The following is a 20,235-nucleotide window of genomic DNA, read 5'->3' on the forward strand; positions in this document are numbered from 1 at the left end:
GAGGAACCTCCTGCCCCCCTTCCAGTTTGGCTTCCGCCCGCAGCACTCCACCACGACGCAACTGGCCAGAGTCGTTGAGCACGTGTCAGCCATGAACAACCGCCGGCATTACATCTTAGGAGTCTTCCTGGATGTCAAGAGTGCCTTTGACAAGGTGTGGCAAGAGGGCCTCATATACAGACTACAGGACTATCGCTTTCCGGACTGCTATGTGAAGCTCATAGACAACTATCTCCTACACCGGAGCTTCATGGTAAAACACAAAGGAGCAATCTCAGAGCCCAGAGTGATCAGAGCAGGAGTACCACAGGGCTCAGTGCTAGGACCCCTCTTATACGCTATATACACTGCAGACATCCCTACAAGACAAGATATTTTCCCAGCAGTGTATGCAGATGATACGGCATACTTCGCCACACATAAAAATCTCGACGAGTGCTACAGACGGATGCGGAGACAACTTCAGGACTATCAAGACTGGACCATGCAGTGGAGAATCCTGCCCAACCCTGCAAAAAGTGAAGCGGTCATCTTTGGAGCGCGCTTCAACAAGGAGGAACAGCAATTACAGCTCTGTGGAGAGAACATCCCTCACAAGGACGAGGCCCGTTACCTGGGGGTCACTCTAGACCGGCGACTCACCTTTGCCAGACACGTGGTGGCAGTGCAGCAGAGAGCCATAGCCAGACTCTCTGGACTCTATGCGGTGCTTCGGGCATACACACTAAGTCTGGAAACGCGACTCCTCATATACAAAGCCTGCATCCGACCAGTACTCCTATACGCGGTACCAGCCTGGCATCAAGTTGCTGAGACACACTTCCGGAAGCTGCAAAGAGTGCAGAACAGGGCAGCATGCACCATCTGTGGTTACAGGATGATAGAAGCCATCCGAGTCACCCAGCTGCACGAGGATCTGGACCTACCAATGCTCAGGCAAGTAGCCAAAAGACTGACTGACATTTTCTGGACTAACCTCCCACTTCACACAAGTCCTGCTGTACGCAGCATAGGACAAACACCTATCCTAAGGTGGAAACACCGAACCCCACGACCTGATGACCCGAGAAATAGACTACCTGACTGAAAACTCTCCTGGACAAAGCCTCACCAGACTGAAATACTGCCAGACGGACAACACAGCTTGACAACCATTTTACTTCTTCCTACCCCTTTAAAACCTTGATATGTAACTATGTACCCCAAAAATTTGCACCTTTAAAATTCCATCCTCCATTTGAATACTCTACCAAATCCCATAAACGGTACCTCACATATCCTGCAAACACCTATACTAACACCATAACACTGTACAACATTGTAACCCTAAAAGCAAATCCTGTACCCTTCCTCCATACTTCTACCCGGTATCAACAAAAAACCCACTTACCACACGCCAAGGAGCCTCTTCGATGCCGATCTGCCATGATGTAAGAACGCTAAACAAAGTCCTCTACGGAGGAAAACACTCAAACACAGTCCTCTAAGGAGGAAAGCGCAAAATCCTAAAACCTCAAACCTGGCTAAACAAAAAACAGCCATCCCGGTGAAGGAAAACTTCACCAAACTCCCCTACACCAGGCCCCAGCCATGAAGAGGGGCCACATAACCTAAAACCAATCCTTTCCCCCCTTCTGTAGCAGTTGCTGAAGGGTGAACAAAAACAAGCAAACCTTTTCAGTCCGGCACTCACTTTTCCCTCCACATCTGTGAAAGGCATGTCCCAAGGGACGAAACTTACACCCACCCTAACCCAGTAAATGAATGAATGAATGCAGCAAGACATCAGATCTAGTTTTCCTGTGGTATAAAACCGCAGCTCGGTTAAAGAAAGAGTAATAAATTGAATCAAAGTGTCCGAAAGCACCGCCTTCGTTCTCTCACACAGTTATCGCGCCGACCAATCGCGACGCAAAGTGCCGTGCGACCGTGCCCCCTGTGGCCCCGTGGCCCACTCCAGTGAGCGCTCCCTCAAGCCGACAGCACGATTTCACTCTATTGGCCAGAGACGAGCCACCGTGAGAAAAATCATCGCGAACCACAACCGCGCACATAGCCGAAGGTGCGCCCACCGGTGCCTTCAGGCCTCCCCCCCCCGCGCACGCGCGTCCGCCAGGCCGGCACCGGCGGCCATAGCTGCGAGTTCCACGTCACTCCGGAACGCACGCTCCCCGACCATCTCGGCACAGGAAGCCATCACCACGAGTACAACGTCATCGTCGCCCAAGTAACCGGCCAATCAGAGCGCAGTACCACCAGGCAGCGAGAATCACATCACACTCGCCTCCGCTGTCCCGGCAGCCGCCTGCAGCGACCGAACCGGGGGGAACGAGCGCCCCGGCCGGCAATCTAACACTGCTTCCGCCAGCTTGGAACTTCTCCTCGCACACGTTCAACAGCAAATGAGCACGTGCAGCAACAACTCAAACACCGCCCACTATTCCACTTCCCCTGCCATTATTGAAAACTCACAAATAATGCCTTCAACCAAGCAATCAACCCGACCACAGGGACCTCGCAATACCAACCCCTACCCTGCACTCAAGCAGAAAAATCCATTTAACCCGCCCCTTCAGAAGCCTTCTCAAATACCTGTCACCGAAAAAACAATGCAACAATCTCTGACAACCCTACCAAACCCAATACCTGGCCCTTCCAAGGCAAACAACACGCAAAAACGCAGTTTTTCCCCTTCCCATCCTGAAAACGACCCTATGCTCATGGACGACTTCCAATACCCAAAGAAAGTCGCACCCTCATCCCGCCCTGATTCCCCCACTCAGGAACAACACCTTTACTTCCCTCGAAAATGTTGCAATGGAGGAGGAAGCAAAGACCGCACCAGGGAACCCACCACCACCCAGGGGACCCAAGACGTACAGGCCACCAGTCATCCATGTTTATGGAATAAACAACAAGTACAACTTTGTCACCAGCATATCACGAGCTGTTAACGAAAAGCCATTCGTCCGCCACACCATGGACGGCGTCCGAATGCAGTTCCAGTCTACCTCTGCGTACGAGAAAACTATTGCTTTCTGCAATCAACAATAAGTGCAGTTCGCGTCAGGCACGCCTCGCACGCCAAAACCAATCAAAGCGGTCATCAGGCTTCTTGCACTGGACCAGCCTGTTGATGAGATAAAGGAAGATCTGGAAAGCATGGGGTATCCGGTAGAGGAAGTGCGCCGTCTAACCAAAAAAGGCCCCCCCTGGAGAACCCCGAGTGCCTGTCCCACTATATCTCGTGACGATTCGCAGAGCCCCAGGCTCCAACAACATCTTTCATGAATGGGCCATTCTTAAAAACAAAATTGTGGTCGAAGAGTACCGTGGAAAAGGTATTTTGCAGTGTTTTAGATGCCAAAGGGTCGGGCATCAGGCTTCTAAATGCTTCGCTGTGCCGCGATGCGTACGCTGCGCCGGAACACACTTCACGCGTGAATGTGATAAACCAAATCGGGAGGATCCATGCAAGTGTGCAAACTGTGGTGGGGATCATCCAGCCAGTTTTCGTGGTTGCCGCGTATTTACCAACCTCAGCGGAAACCGCTCCTTCGCCGATACCGTTCGGGGACGAGAATATGCGCCGCCTTCCGCCAACCTCATAGCAGTCGCCGGTCCCTCCTTCCAGGCCCGGCATAACAAGACAGCACCGCCTGCCAACATCGCAGCGCCCTCGACCTCCAGCAACTCTCCCACCGGTCCGCGCTTTGAGGCAAAACCACCGCCTCGGCAATCCCACTCTACCTCGTCACCCTCCGCAGGGCTCCGGGTACCAACGAGATCTACGATGAATACCTAATAGCAAAGCATAGGATAGTCATCGAAACGTACAGGGGCAGCGGCATATTACAATGCTGGAAGTGCCAGAGGCTCGGGCATGCGGCCAGATCGTGCGAGGCAAACCCAAGGTGCGTACGATGCACCGGACCACACCGAGCTCGCGACTGCGCGAAACCGAACAGAGAAGACCCTTGTCTCTGTGCAAACTGCCAAGGGGCCCATCCAGCAAACCTCCGGGGTTGCAGAATATTCTCCAACATCACCAAAGGGAAGACTTTCGCAGACGCAGCACGAAGTCCAGAAGCAGCCCCTGCAGGACAGCCAAGAACCCAGCAGTATGCACCAGCAGCCGGGGACAGACAGCAAACAGCCGGCATTCAGCAGCAGACGGCAGCAGCAGGCAACCCAGCCGGCAACAGAAGACACTCAGCCGAAATCCCAGCCCACACGTCGGCAGAGACGCCAGCAAGGCAGCTGCCACAGCACACCAGACCACAACAACAGCACCAGCCAACGTGGAAACAACACTCCAGAGAACCACGGCCAGAAGCAACCGCACCAAGACTGGACCCTCGAAGACCACAACCCTCAACAGAACAGGAAGACGATGATATCCTAAGAACATTCATCTCCGCCTTCAACAGAACCAGTCTCACCAGGATGCTACCGCACATCATGCGAGCAGCATAAAAACTCAGGGCAGCGAGGGACTCCTTCGACAAACTCGCCGCCATTACCATCATGATCGCAGACCTGACTCAAGATGGCTGCTTCCCATAGATGCCACATCAAACGCCAACTGCGCATTGCGTCCTTCAACGCTAATGACGTAAAACTACAAAAGATGGAACTACAAAATTACCTACACAAGGAAAAAATCGACATCTTGTGCATACAAGAGACCTTCTTAAAGCCAAAGCACTGGTTCCAGCTGCGGAACTACAAGACATGCACCGAGGGGAGGAGTGGCCATCCTAGTCAACCGATCCATCGCAACCGAAGAAGCCACAATACCAGCACTGCAGCAAATAGAGGCAATCGCAATTAGGATACTCACTCAGAGGACCCCTATTGTGATTGTCTCCGCCTACAAACCTCCAGACAACAGCATAGAAGAGCAGGACATACAAACACTAGAAGCACTCAGCCGACACCTCATAATAACAGGAGACCTGAATGCCAAACACCGCAGCTGGAACTCCAGACAAAACAATGTATCAGGCAACAGACTGGCGAGAATCCTACCAACAACAGAACTGCAAATAGACGCGCCGCTAGACCCCACCCACTATCCAGCCAGGGGAGAACCAGATGTCCTAGACGTACTCCTCTACAAAGGATGTGGAATAACTACAGCACCATACGCCGATATGGCGCTCGAATCAGACCACGTTCCGATCCTGTTGGAAGCGTCACATCAGGTCGTCACCCACAGTGCACCAGCAGAACCACCACCTCCAATCAACTGGGATGCCTACACAAGGCACCTCAACGAACTAGTAGACCCCAGGATGCCGCTTCAGACACCACAGCATATAGAGAGCGCAGTCACAAACTTAACCACGCACATGAAGGATGCAATGTGCAATGCCAGACAACAGAGGGAAGAGACCGATAGAAACAGACACACCGACGACGCTTACCTGAACTTCCTGTTAGCTGCCAAGAAAAGGTTCAGAAGACAGTGGAACGCCACTAGAGATCCAAGAACTAAACAGCTCTATAACGAACTATCCAGACGAACAAAACGCAGACTACAACAAATAATCAGCCTACAATGGGAAAAACGCTTCGCAGAAGTCCAGGAAAAAGACCGAAACTTCTGGAAAATCATCAGGCAAGCCACCAGACCACCACCAGACTCATACACAACAGTACTACAGGGGCCAGCAGGACTTGAAGTTGAACCGCAAAACCAGGCAAACCTATTCGCTAGACATCTCCAAGCAGTCTTCTCACCAAACCCACTACCACAGCCCCCGGATCCACACCATGCAGCAGTAGAAGCCACCGTCAACCAACTCAGGAACGCCCCACTTCGTGACCGCCCACGGCTCGCAACACCACGAGAAATCGCCGGATACATCCGCAAGCTCTCACAGAACAGCGCCCCAGGGCTAGATGGCATTCCCCCGATGGCCCTAAAACGAGCCCCCCGGAAAGCGGTAGTTGCGCTGACGAGAATCACCAACGCCATCCTCCTGTCAGCACACTTTCCAGAACAATGGAAGACATCGAGCGTCACGATGATCCCCAAACCCGGAAAAAACCCAAGAGAACCGACAAGCTATCGCCCAATTAGCCTCCTCTCTCACCTGAGTAAGGTGTGCGAAAGGGCGATAAAGTGCAGACTTCAAGAACTGACCATGGAAAGAAACATCATTCCATATTTCCAATTCGGCTTCCGACCTGGACACTCAACAACCCTGCAGTTAACCCGGGTGGTGGATCACGTGACGGCCATGAGGGCAAGAAGACACTACATCTTAGGCGTCTTCTTAGACATCCAAAGCGCATTCGACAAGGTCTGGCAGGAGGGAATCACCTACAGACTACACAACTACCGCTTCCCGGACTGCTACGTCCGACTCATCGACTGTTACCTGCGAAACAGAAGCTATATTGTGAAACATAAGGGTGCAAAAGCAGCACCGAGAAGAATACATGCAGGAGTACCGCAAGGCTCGGTGCTTGCCCCCCTGCTCTACGCCATGTACACGGCTGACGTCCCAGTACAACAGACAACCTTCCCTGCAGTGTTCGCTGATGACACTGCATTCTTTGTGTCACATCGTAACCTCGACGTGTGCTACGACAGAATGCAGGCCCAACTACAAGCATACCAGGACTGGACCAGAAGATGGCGAGTACAGCCCAACCCCACCAAGAGCGAGGCAGTCATCTTTGGAGCCCGAAGAGTACACAGGCAACGCAGACTACTCCTGCTGGAGGACGAAATCCCCCACAAGGCTACCACCAAATATCTGGGACTAAACCTGGACAAAGGCTTAACATTCAGACGCCATGTGGAAGAGATCAGCCAAAAAGCAGGAAACAAACTTGGAGGGCTATATGCAGTACTCCGAGCATACTCACTCTCGCTGGAAACCAGGCTGCACGTTTACCAGACATGCATTCGGCCAACACTACTATACGCCATCCCGGCTTGGCACCAAGTCGCACCAACGACGTTCAACAAACTACAGATAGTACAAAACAGAGCAGCCAGGACCATCAGCGGCCACAGCAAGGACACAAGGATCATCCAGATACACGAGGACCTGAATCTACAATTCATAAGACACCAGGCGGTAAGACAGACTCAAACCTTTTGGACTGACATTCATTTTCATGACAACCCCGCTGTACGCAGCATTGGACAGACTCCCATTTTAAGGTGGAAACACCGCACACCCAGACCAGACGACCCTAGAAATCGACAAAGAGACGAACCACTGCTCGACTAACCTACTACCCTACAAAAGCAGAACCCTGCCTCCACCATTTTACTTCTAAACCCCTTCATCTAAATACCATACATGAATAATTTTCCCTCATCTTCCTACAATACCTCGTAAGACCATATAACAACCACCTTGCCCTTGAAATGAAACTTACCTAACAACCATCCACCTAACAATTACTATACCACCCCTCCCCAAGCATTTACCCTCACTTTTTACCTCCTTCACGTTTTACCTCCACCACTGCACGGCTCGTGCAACAAACCCTTCCACGTCGGCTGAGGGAGCAAACAACAACAACCCCAAGCAAGCTGCCACTATGCTCAGCCTCCAAGGAGGCCCCCACCTCTCCATTTCGAGGTAGAAAACCTCAAAACTCAACGCTCCAGTCAAGATAAGGAGCAAATTTCCCTTCCTCTCCCAAGACCACACCCGCTGTTGCAGTTGCAGCAGGAATACAACTCACCCCAACTAACAAAAGATAACTCACATGTCCTACTTAGCACCTCACCCCTAGAAAAGCCGAGTCCTACGGGACGATACTTACATCCCTCCTAACCTATATGAATGATGATGATGATGATGCCCCGACAAAATGAAGGAGCGCGGAGGCTCTTCCCTCCAACCCATCAAGAAGTACGGCAGCCGACCAATGAACAGCAGAGAGCACCAGCTACCCCCCGCCCCCCGATCCACCCTAGAAATGATTCCAGTACTACAAATGAAGAATCAATGTTCTCCACATTCCTTCAGTGCTTTGCGGGTGCGAACCTCTACAGAATGCTTCCACACATATTAAAAGCAGCGCCACAGTTAAAAAATGCAAAAGATCAATTTGAAAAATTGGCTATCATAACAATCATGCTCGCAGACATGCATGAGGATGGCTGTTTTTAAACGGACGGCGATTCACCACACACTCAGAATCGCCACATTCAATGCGTGTGGGTTAATGAGTCAAAAATTAGAACTTACCGATTACATTACCAACCACAAAATAGACATAATGTGCATCCAAGAGACCTTTTTAAAACCACGTAGAAACTTTTCCATAAGAAACTGTAAATTATATCGCCAAGATCGCCTAAATGCACCCTCCGGAGGCCTTGTCATACTGGTAACGCGTTCATTTCCAACATCAGAAGTGAGAATCCCCCCCTACAACAACTAGAAGTAATAGCGATAAAAGTACACACCCCTGGCGACCCGCTTATTATTGTGTCATGCTATAAGCCACCCAACAACCAAATTCTCCAACAAGATGTCAATGTTCTAGAAGCCTTGGGGCGGCATGTGCTCATAATGGGGGATCTAAACGCAAAACACCACTCGTGGAATTCACGACATACCAACAACGCTGGTAGAACTCTTTCAACGCTCCTACCAAACACCACTCTTGAAATTGACGCCCCCCTCGATCCCACGCACTACCCCAGACGTCCCGGCGCGGCCCCTGACGTCTTGGACGTAGCGCTACACAAAGGGGTGGGAATTGTCACGCCTCCCTACGCAGACATGGCGCTCAACTCCGACCACGTCCCAGTACACATAGTTATATCGCAACGAGTGATTACTCACACCGCCCCCCCCCCTCACAAATGGGAAAATGACTGGGACGCATAGTGCAGCAATACCTCAGACACCGCCTTCTTCCACAATATCACTGACATAATCGAAAACTCTCAACCTATGACTGCCAACAAGCAAATCACCCGCCAAAAGGGACCCCGCCCTAACAACCCCTACCCTGCAATCAAGCAGAACAACTCATTTCAACCCACCCTCCAGAAGCCATCTCAAATTCCAGTCACTGAAAAAGCCATGAATCAAACCTTGACTACCCTGCTAAACCCAATCCCAGGCCCATCCAAAGCAACCGCCACTCAGAAACGTTGCTTTTCCCCTTCTCACAAAGAAAATGATCCAATGCTCCAGGACGATTTTCAATATCCCAAAAAAGTCGCCTCCTCATCCCGTCCGGATTCCCCCTCTCAAGAAATTCCCTTAAACAACCCATTCACTTCCCTCGACAACGTCGAAATGGAGGAAGATGCCAACCCTGATTTTGTGGCACCCTCACCACCCAGGGGACCCAAAACTTACAAGCCACCTGTCATCCACGTGTACGGGATCCAGAATAAGTACAATTTCGTCACAAGCATCTCACGCGCAGTGCAGGAGAAGCCATTCGTCCGACACACCAGGGACGGTGTCAGGATGGAATTCCAAACCACATCTGCCTATGAAAAAACAATAGCCTTCTGTGAACAACAAAAAGTACAGTTCGCGTCGGGCATGGCCCGCACCCCAAAACCCATCAAAGTGGTGATCAGGCATCTCGCGCTCGACCAACGTATTGACGAAATAAAAAAAGAGCTTGAAAGCATGGGATACCCTGTAGAAGAGGTGCGCCGACTCACCAAGAAAGGGTTCCCCCTGGAGAACCCCGTGTGCCTGTTCCACTATACCTGGTCACCATCCAAAGAGCACCAGGCTCAAACATTTTCAATGGATGGGCTATACTCAAAAACAAGATTGTTGTTGAAGAATACAGAGGGAAAGGCATATTACAGTGTTTTCGGTGCCAGAGGGTCGGGCATCAGGCCTCCAAGTGCTTCGCCGTGCCGAGGTGTGTACGTTGTGCCGGCAATCATTTCACTCGCGAATGTGAAAAACCGAACCAGGAAGATCCGTGCAAGTGCGCGAACTGTGGCGGGGATCATCCAGCCAGCTTCCGTGGCTGCCGAGTCTTTAACCATCTCAGGGGCAGCCGCTCCTTCGCAGACACCGTACGGGGACGCGAACAAGCACCCACATATGCCGAACAGCAAGAAGTTGCTGGACCCTCCACCCAGGCCCAGCGAAACAAGCCAGCTCCCGCCGCCAAGATCTCAGTGACCCCGACCGCCAGCAGTTTTCCCACCGGTCCGCGCTCGGAGAGAAAACCAGAGCCCCGGCAGCCAACAGCAGACACTACCTACAGCCTCAGCATCACCCAGGATGGCCACGGCAAGACCACCGAGGGCAGCCACCAGAGACATCTACCCGCATCCAAGAACCAGAAAGAAGCCAGCCACCCGGCCAATTGACCACCCAGCCACCTGGCCACCCAGCATATCAACCAAATGGATACATGGCCACCCATCTCCTTGACCAGCCGAGCAACGAGACACCAGGATACCCGGCCACCCATCCAAATGACCAACAGGACACCTGGCCACCCGGCCACGAGCCAACTAGGAACCCGACAACCAGCAGCAGATGCTCAGCACCAGGACAACAGAGCCATCCAGCCACATGGCCACCCAGCAACCACGTAACCGACAACTGGCAGCAGACACCCAATGCCAGGAAACCTGGCCACCTGGCTGCCCACTCCCAAGGAAATTGGAACAACAGGAGACCCGGCCATATGGCCTCCCAGCTCCATGGCCACCTGAACAACCAAAGACCTGGCCACTCAGCAACCAGACAACCGGCAACTAGCTACAGAAATCCATCACCAGGACACCCGGCCACCCAGCCACTGGCCCACCCAAGAAGATGACGACATTCTCAAGACGTTCAGGAGCCAGCTTTACCAAGATGCTCCCACACCTCATGAGGGCTGCAGGAAACCTCCGAGCAGCGAAGGACCCCTTCGACAAGATTGCAGCGGTAACAATCATGATTGCCGACATGAATGACGATGGCTGCTTCCCCTAGATGTAACATTCTCCGACAGCTGCGCATTGCGTCCTTCAATGCAAACGACATCAAGACACAGAAGAACGAACTACTAAACTACATCCATTCCCAAAAAATTGACATCATGTGCCTTCAAGAGACTTTTCTTAAACCCAAGCACCGTTTCCAACTGAGAAACTTTCACACGTACAGAGGGGATAGACTACACGCGCCGAGAGGTGGAGTAGCTATCCTGGTCAACAGGAAGATCCCCACTGAAGAAGTTCAAATTCCACCACTGCTGCTGATGGAGGCAATCGCAATCCGGACTCCGAGGACTCCGCTTGTGATTGTCTCGTGCTACAAGCCACCGGGCAACAGGATGGAGGACCAGGACATCCAAACACTGGAAGCCATCAGTCCACACCTAGTCATCGCAGGTGACCTCAATTCCAAACACAGAAGCTGGAACTCCCGAAACAATAATGTGGCAGGAAACCACCTTGCAAGACTCCTACCAGGCACTACACTTCAGATTGACGCCCCAACCGAACCAACCCACTTTCCACCTCGAGGAGAACCAGATGTCCTGGATGTGATTCTCTAGCATGGATGCGCAGTTACAGTTCCTCCGTACGCCGATGTGGCACTCGAATCCGATCATGTTCCGATCTTATTCAAAGTGGCACATCAGGTAATAACGCACGCACCACCGACCAAGACAGCGCCAACCATTAACTGGGATGCCTACGCAGTACACCTCAACCAGCTAGTCGACCCAAGGATGCCACTACAAACACCAAGGGAGATCGACCGCGCAGTAACAAACCTCACAACCTACATGAAGGACGCAATGCGCAATGCCCGACAACCAGGACAACAAGAAGACGGAAATAGACAAATAGAACAAGATGCCTACCTTCAATTTCTCCTAGCAGCCAAGAAAAGAGCAAGGAAACACTGGAATACCACCAAAGACCCACGGAGCAAACAGCTATACAATGACCTCACCAGACGCACGAAAAGAAGACTTCAACACACCATTACGGCCCAGTGGGAGAAACGCTTCTCAGCAGTCCAAGAGAAGGACCGCGACTTTTGGAAGATAGTCCGGTAAGCCACCCACCCGCCTCCAGACTCGTACACTACTGTGCTACAGGGACCAGCAGGATTGGAAATAGACCCGCAGAAACAAGCAAACATCTTCGCACGTCACCTGCAAGCTGTCTTCACGCCAAACCCGCTCCCGCAACCCCCGGACCCACATCACGAACGAGTTCAAGAAACAGTCAATCACATCCGGAACATGCATATAGAAGACCGTCCCCGCCTGACTACCCCAAGAGAGATAGCCGGATACATACATAGAATCTCAGAAAGAAGCGCACCAGGTCTTGACGGACTCCCCCCTATGGCCCTGAAGCGAGCATCCCGGAAAGCGGTAGTTGCTCTAACCAGGATCACGAACGCCATTTTGCAAACAGCACACTTCCCTTCCCAATGGAAAACATCGAGAGTCACAATGATCCCCAAACCCGGGAAAAACCCACGCCAAACAGCCAGCTATCGCCCTATTAGCCTCCTTTCACATCTGAGTAAGGTGTGTGAAAGGGCGATTAAGCTGCGACTGCAGGAAATGACCAAGGAGAAGAACATCCTGCCCTACTTCCAGTTCGGCTTTAGGCCGGGGCACTCCACTACGTCGCAGTTAACCAGGGTGGTGGATCATGTGACTACCATGCGAACCAGGAAGCACTACATATTAGGCGTCTTTCTGGATATTCAAAGTGCTTTCGACAAGGTCTGGCAGGAAGGAGTGACCTACAGGCTACACGACTACCACTTCCCGGACTGTTACGTCCGGCTCATTGGCAACTATCTTCAAGACCGGAGCTTCATCCTGCGCCACAAGGGAGCCAGTGCAACACCTAGAAGGATCCATGCTGGAGTTCCGCAAGGCTCGGTCCTCGCCCCTCTTCTGTATGCAGTATAAACAGCAGATGTACCAGTCCACAGAATGATCTTCCCAGCCATCTTCGCTGACGACACTGCATTCTTCACTACACACCGCAACTTGGACGTGTGCTATGAAAGGATGCAGAATCAACTACAGACATACGAGACATGGACCAAGCAATGGAGGGTACTACCAAACCCCACCAAAAGCGAGGCGGTTATCTTCGGAGCCCGGAAAGTGCACCGACAGAGAAGACTACAACTCCTGGAAGATGCCATCCCCCACAAAACAACCACAAAATATCTGGGGCTGACCATGGACAAAGGACTCACCTTCAGACGCCACGTGAAGGAGGTGAGGCAAAAAGCAGGCTGTAGGCTGGGAGGACTCTATGCTGTTCTAAGAGCCTATTCACTCTCACTGGAAACCAGACTGCACGTCTACAAGATGTGCATAAGGCCCATGCTTCTCTACGCCATTCCGGCATGGCACCAGGTTGCAGCATCAACATTCCAACAGCTCCAGATTATCCAAAACAGGGCAGCAAGGACCATCAGCGGACACAGCAGAGACACCAGAGTTACCCAGCTCCACGAGGACCTGAACCTGCAGATGCTGAGGGCAGTTGCGGTAAGACAAACACAGACTTTCTGGACAGACATACATTTTCATGACAACCCAGCTGTACGCAGCATTGGACAAACCCCAATCCTTAGGTGGAAACACCGAACCCCCAGACCTGATGACCCAAGAAACAGACAACATGAATAAAAATAAAACAGACATAATGTGCCTACAAGAAACATTCTTAAAACCTCGCAGAAATTTTTCAATACGCAACTACAAGCTATACTGCCAAGACTGTTTGAACGCACTTTTCGGAGGACTTGCGATCCTAGTAACGCGCAGCTTCCCAACTTCAGAAGTGACAATCCCCCCCCCCCTCCAACAACTAGAAGCAATCGCCATCAAACTACACACTCCGGGTAACCCCCTTATAATTGTGTCATGTTACAAGCCGCCAAATAACCGCATCTTACAGCAAGATATGAATATACTTGAAGCATTAGGAAGGCACGTACTTATAGTGGGTGACCTCAACACCAAACACCACTCGTGGCATTCCAGGCACACTAACAACGCCGGCAGAATTCTTGCAAGGCTCCTGCCGAACACAAGCCTGGAAATTGACGCCCCCCCTCGATCCCACGCACTACCCCAGACATCCCAGCACCGTCCCTGATGTCTTGGATGTAGCATTACATACAGTGGTGAGAATTGTCACGCCCCCCTATGCAGAAATTGCGCTAGATTCAGATCACGTCCCACTCCAAATGGTGATATCTCATCGAGTGATTACACACACCGCACCCCCTCCCAACAAATGGGAATATGACTGGGACGCCTACACCCAACTTCTGAATCGAACCATAGACCCCCGAATACCATACAAGACGCCAGCGGTACACGAAGCGCCCCACTGTCAATCAGCCACATGAACAGCAGCGCGATCAAGTACTGCAATACCTATTATCAGCAAAAAGCTTCTTCAGGAAGCGGTGGCAAGCTACTTTTCACCCAATATGGAAAACAAGATACAATAATATGGGGCGCCGAGTCAAAAATCACCTGCAACGAATAGTCACTGAGAAATGGGAATCCACCTTCAGAACAGTTCCCCCCCACAGCGGCGAATTCTGGAACATTGTACGCAACGTAACCAGACCAAAACCGGACAGTTACACTACAGTACTGAATGGCCCCAATGGCATAGTGATTAACCCTCAAGAGCAAGCAGACATCTTTGCGTCTCACCTAAGTGTGTTCTCCCCCCAACCCCAATACCTAACCCGGAACATCAGACAAAAGCGAGACAAACCAACCGTGCACTCCGGACACTGCCCGCCGTCCGGCCACACCTCACCAACCCGCGTGAAGTGTCCGACCACATACGAAAACTGGCCTCCCGCAGTGCCCCAGGGCTAGACTCAATCACACCTGCAGCGCTGAAACGTGCTCCCCGAAAGGTCATTGTTCCCCTCACCAGAATTATCAATGGACTATTACTAACATCACACTTCCCCGAACAGTGGAAATCATCCAAAGTGATCATGTTACCGAAACCGGGGAAAAATCCACGCCAACCGGCCAGCTACCGCCCGATAAGCCTACTCTCCCACCTCAGTAAAATATTCGAACGAATTATTAACAAACGGCTACAGGAGCATGTTGCGGCAAGGAACATTCTACCAAACCACCAATTTGGTTTCCGACCACAACATAGCACCACAACCCAGCTAGCGCGCGTGGTTGACCACCTTAGCCTACACGCGAATCGGAAGCACTATACCCTGGGCATGTTCCTGGACATACAAAATGCATTTGATAAGGTATGGCACGCTGGACTGATACACCGCATGCATGAATTTGATTTCCCGGATTGCTACATACATCTCACTCACAAGTACCTAAGAAGAAGATCATTCATAGTGCACCACAAAGGATCTAACTCCGCCTCTATGCAAGTGTGCGCAGGTGTCCCACAAGGGTCAGTGTTAGCCCCTCTCCTCTATGCAGTATACACAGCGGACATTCCTGTTCTAAATTCCATCTTTCCAGCAATTTATGCCGATGACACTCTGTTTACGGCTAGCAATAGGGACCTGTATATCTGCTATCAAATTATGTGTGACCAACTACGAGTTTACGAGGACTGGACAAACAAGTGGCGAATCAAACCTAACCCCACAAAGAGCGTCGCAGTTATATATGGTGCAAGACGTTACAATCAACAACACCCTCTCCACATACAAGGCATTGAAATACCGCACGCAACACATGCAAAATATTTAGGCCTAACGATCGACCGCCGACTCACGTACGCCCGACACGTCGAGGACGTCTGCCGGCAAGCCGGCGCACGGCTGGCCAGGCTCTACTCCATCCTGCGAGCCCTCTCCCTCAGCATGGAAACACGGCTCCAACTATACACCTCCTGTATTAGGCCCATCCTCCTCTACGGGATTCCTGCATGGCATCAAATAGCCCCCACCAACTTCTACAAACTTCAAATTATCCAAAATAGAGCCGCACGCATAATTGGAGCATACGCACGCGACGTCAGATTAACGCAAATCCACGATGACCTGAATCTGGAACCCCTTCATACCCAAGCACAGAGGGCGACCTGGATCTTCTGGACCAACCTCATCTACCATGTGAATCCGGAGGTGAGTAATATTGGACGAGCACCGATTCTACGATGGACACACAAAACACCTAGACTAAACGACCCACAGTTACTGACGAGACGTGACAAACAAAAGCAAACAAAAGTTAGAGCTTACTGAATACATGAATAAGCAAAAAATTGACATTATGTGTTTACAAGAAACACACTCTGACTACAAATTACACACACACTACAGCCCAGAGGACCTTTGACCTGACACAGCAACTTGAAGATTTGCGACTTTACATGAAGATCAAATAAATGACACCATCGAGAAGGAGAAGACGTAGGTAGAAGACAACCTGCAAAATGACCCGCCATCTGAAACTCCTGATCACATCACACCAAGACAGGTAGCTAGGATACTGTCCAGACTCAATGTTTGTCATGCTCCAGGTATCTCAGCAGCCTATCTCCATCATGGCACTAGGAAAATGGTGGTATACCAAACTCGGATTTTCAATGCTATACTCCATCATAGCTACATCCTGCATCAATAGAAGTCACCATCGTCTGTCGAATACTGAAAGCTGGCAAGAGCCCTGTCTTCACCAACATCTACATCTACAACTGGCTAAGTCATCTCAGTAAGACATTTGAATGCCTCCTGATGAACAGACTAAAATAATTTACTCTTTTTACTCTTCAGGGTCAGCATCTTTTACCTCGATTCCTAGGGGCTCCTCGAGCTACTAGGGTACACCTCACCGAGCATGGACTACGGAGAAGTTGAAGTTTAAGATTTCAAGACGCCATGGAAAAAGCCAAGCTAAATGTCAAATTTGTGTTTCCTGAGACGGAAAACACCGGCTCTACCGCCATCATTGAGCCAAACATGCCAACTCCCCCTGCTGAAGCTGTTACCATCGATCCTTCCAAAGTGGAAATGATTGATAAACTGTCAATCTCTGCAAAGAGAAATCACCCAGAGTCCAGTTCATCCGACACGGACAACGAAGTCATCCCCAGCTTTGAGGGATTTCAGCTCCCAAAGAAGAGTCATTCCCAGCTCCGAAGTATTTCAGCTCCCAAAGAAGACTTTCCGAGGGAAGAAGACCTCCTCAAAGGTCAACTGGCCTGACAACAACATCTATAATAAATTAGATGACACCATTCCTGCAGAACAGGACAAAGACAAGATGCAGACGACCTCCAACAAAGACGTTCCACCATCCGTCAGACCACCGCCATGCTTCCTATACGACGTGGAAAATAAGTATACCACGTTGGCCAAGAGAGGCCCACCATCAAGCAAGCAGCTGCTTGCATCACCATACAATGCAAGACCAGCGACGACTTCAACACAGTTAAAGCATACTGTGATATTCAGCATATACAGATGGCCTACGGGCTTCCGAAGCAGGAACGTCCTGTGAAAGGATTCATCCGGGGTCTTTTTGTGGACACTCCCATCGCTGACATCCAGAGCGAGCTGACATCCTCGGGGTTCAAAGTCAAGAGAATCAACATCCTATCTCGAAGGGCTCCGGGCCACGTCAGAAGACCAATGCCGTTGTTCCTCGTCGCTCTTTCCAGAGAGGGCAACTGGAACTCTCAGCTAACCGATATCGGTATCTACAAGGTTACTGTTGAACCATATCGTACGACCGTCATTCTGCAATGTTACCATTGCCAATGTTTGGGACATTCATCCGACACATGCCAAGCTACCTCCCGCTGTGTCAAATGTGCAGGGTAGCATTTATCGGCCTACTGCGAGAAGAAGGGAGACGAAGTATCCACCCGTTTGTGCCCTTTGTGGAGGCGACCACTTGGCCAGCTACCGAGGTTGTCCGGTGTTTAAGGCGATGAAGACAGCCAGGAATGCCCAGAAGTCCTCACAGAAATCTGCATCACAAACCACTCCAGCAGCGAAGAAAGGAAACGCTCCTGTTCCATCTCCAGATGACTTCCGCCCACTGCCAAAGAGAGACGGAAATACAATTCAAGGAATCAAATGAAGGGAAGATCCACCTTCAGCTGAACGTCCTACAGTCAGCTACCATCAAGGCACTTCCTCTTCCAACACCGGCAAAACCGACACTGCAAGATCCATCCAGCAGAAAGGTCAACCATAGCCAGCCAGAAACGTGAAGGAGCGTGACGGTCCATCCCGGCAACCCATCAAGAAGTACATTCCACCACAGCCGGTAAACTATCCTGACCGTGCCAGCATCAAACCACAGCGAGAACCAGCTCCTCGACTCGAGGGGAAGAAGTCACTACCTGCCCAAGGTCTGCCAACCACCGGAGGACTGGGCCAGGATCTCCGATCACTCATCACTTTCCTCCAGAGTGATTTCTTCATGAAGTACCTGCCATTACTCAAAGAAGGGCTCAGTCGTGTAGCTGCCGTGCCTGAAGGTCCTGGGAAGATAACTTCCATGGTCGAGTTCCTTCTCAAACTGCTGACCCATGGACAAACGACGCTTCATCAACACATAAATACTTGCGCTTGGAACGCAAACAGACTATGGACAATGCCTCTTTTTGAGAAATTTCTTGAACAAACAATGCATCGACATCATTTTGATAATTAAACTCACCTCACCAACAAAATGCAGCTAAAACTTCCAAATTACAACATCTACAGGCAAGATAGAATCTTCCTGGTCAAGGCAGACATCCCATCCCGTCCAAGCAAATCACAGTGAACAACCTACAACAACTTGAAGCCATAGCAGTGGAGATTTATTCGCCCCAATCAAGCTTCATCATCGTCACAGGATATATCCGACCGGCAGCCCACGTTGAAGCAGCTGACTTCCGGACCATCTTTTGCCTCGGCCCCAAAGATGTCATTGGGGGCGACCTCAACGCCAAGCATCCACTTTGGCATTCTCGCACCAACAACCATAAAGGCGACGCGCTTCTTCAGCTATCCAGAAGACTCAACTTTACAGTTCAAGCACCGAGAGAGCCAACCTTCTTTCCTGTGGCAAATGGTCTCCCAGATGTTCTGGATGTCGTCGTCACCAGAGGTCTCCAGCTTCAGAAGGAACCCATCGTCATCAACGCTCTGGACTCAGATCATGACCCAGTCATCTTCGTCTTGATCATGAGCTCCTGACATCACATCGATCACCACGCAAAGTCCCGACTACAGACTGGGAACTGTACAGAACTCTCCTGAACGACAACATCAACCTTCGGGACCACATTCGCAGTCCACCGGAGATCAAAAGAGCCATCCATCACCTCACTGCAGCCATTACCACTGCAAGCAGCGCAGCTACTACATTTCACACTCCAGCCGAGCATCGAGCAGCCACAGTCCCACGGCTCAACATGCTGATACGCACCAAGAGATTTGCTCGCTGTCAATTTCAGACCACCAGATTCCCTGAGTATCGTCGCCTTCTGAACTCAACCTCTCGGAAGATACTCCAACACTTAAATCCGGACATCATTCAAAAGTGGGACAATGCAATAACAGAGGCAGAACAACATCCTTACCGCTTCGGGCAAATCTCAAGGAACCTACAGGGTAAATGGGCAAGTCCCAGGAACCCCATCTTGCATACAGTCATGGAAATGACCTTCGAACCTCCCAGACAAGCTGAGGAGTTTGCCATCAGCTATGAACAGCAGATGTCTCCCAACGCGGAACCATATGATGATGACACCATCAAGGAAGTAGAGTTATGGGCAGAGGACTACTTCGATCATCAACCTCTGGCCCTTTTTCCTCCACCGCCTCTCTTCATTCCTCGTCAAGTGGGGAAAGTCATATCCCGGACAAAAGTCCGCAAAGCTCCTGGAGTAGATGGAATCTCACCAGCAGAACTTAAGTTCGGCATGCGTAATCTGCTTGTATACCTTACTCGGATCTACAACGCCATCATCTGCAATGGTTACTTCCCCACCCAGTGGAAGACAGGGAAATCTCCCATCTTTCCTGTGAACTACAGGCCCATCAGCTTGCTCAGCCACCTTAGCAAGACACTGGAAAGACTACTCCAGATCGCATCGAGACAACGGCCCTTCAGGGAAACATGCTGCCGGATTTCCAACACGGATTCCGTGCACGCCATAGCACTACTACTCAACTGCTTTGAGTTGTAGATGCCACAACTTTGAACTTCAATAGACGCGCCTTCACCGTAGGAGTTTTCCTGGACATGGAGAAA

This window comes from Lepisma saccharinum, chromosome 9 (genome assembly GCF_977018435.1).
Source record: "Lepisma saccharinum chromosome 9, izLepSacc3.1, whole genome shotgun sequence".
NCBI lineage: Eukaryota > Metazoa > Arthropoda > Insecta > Zygentoma > Lepismatidae > Lepisma > Lepisma saccharinum.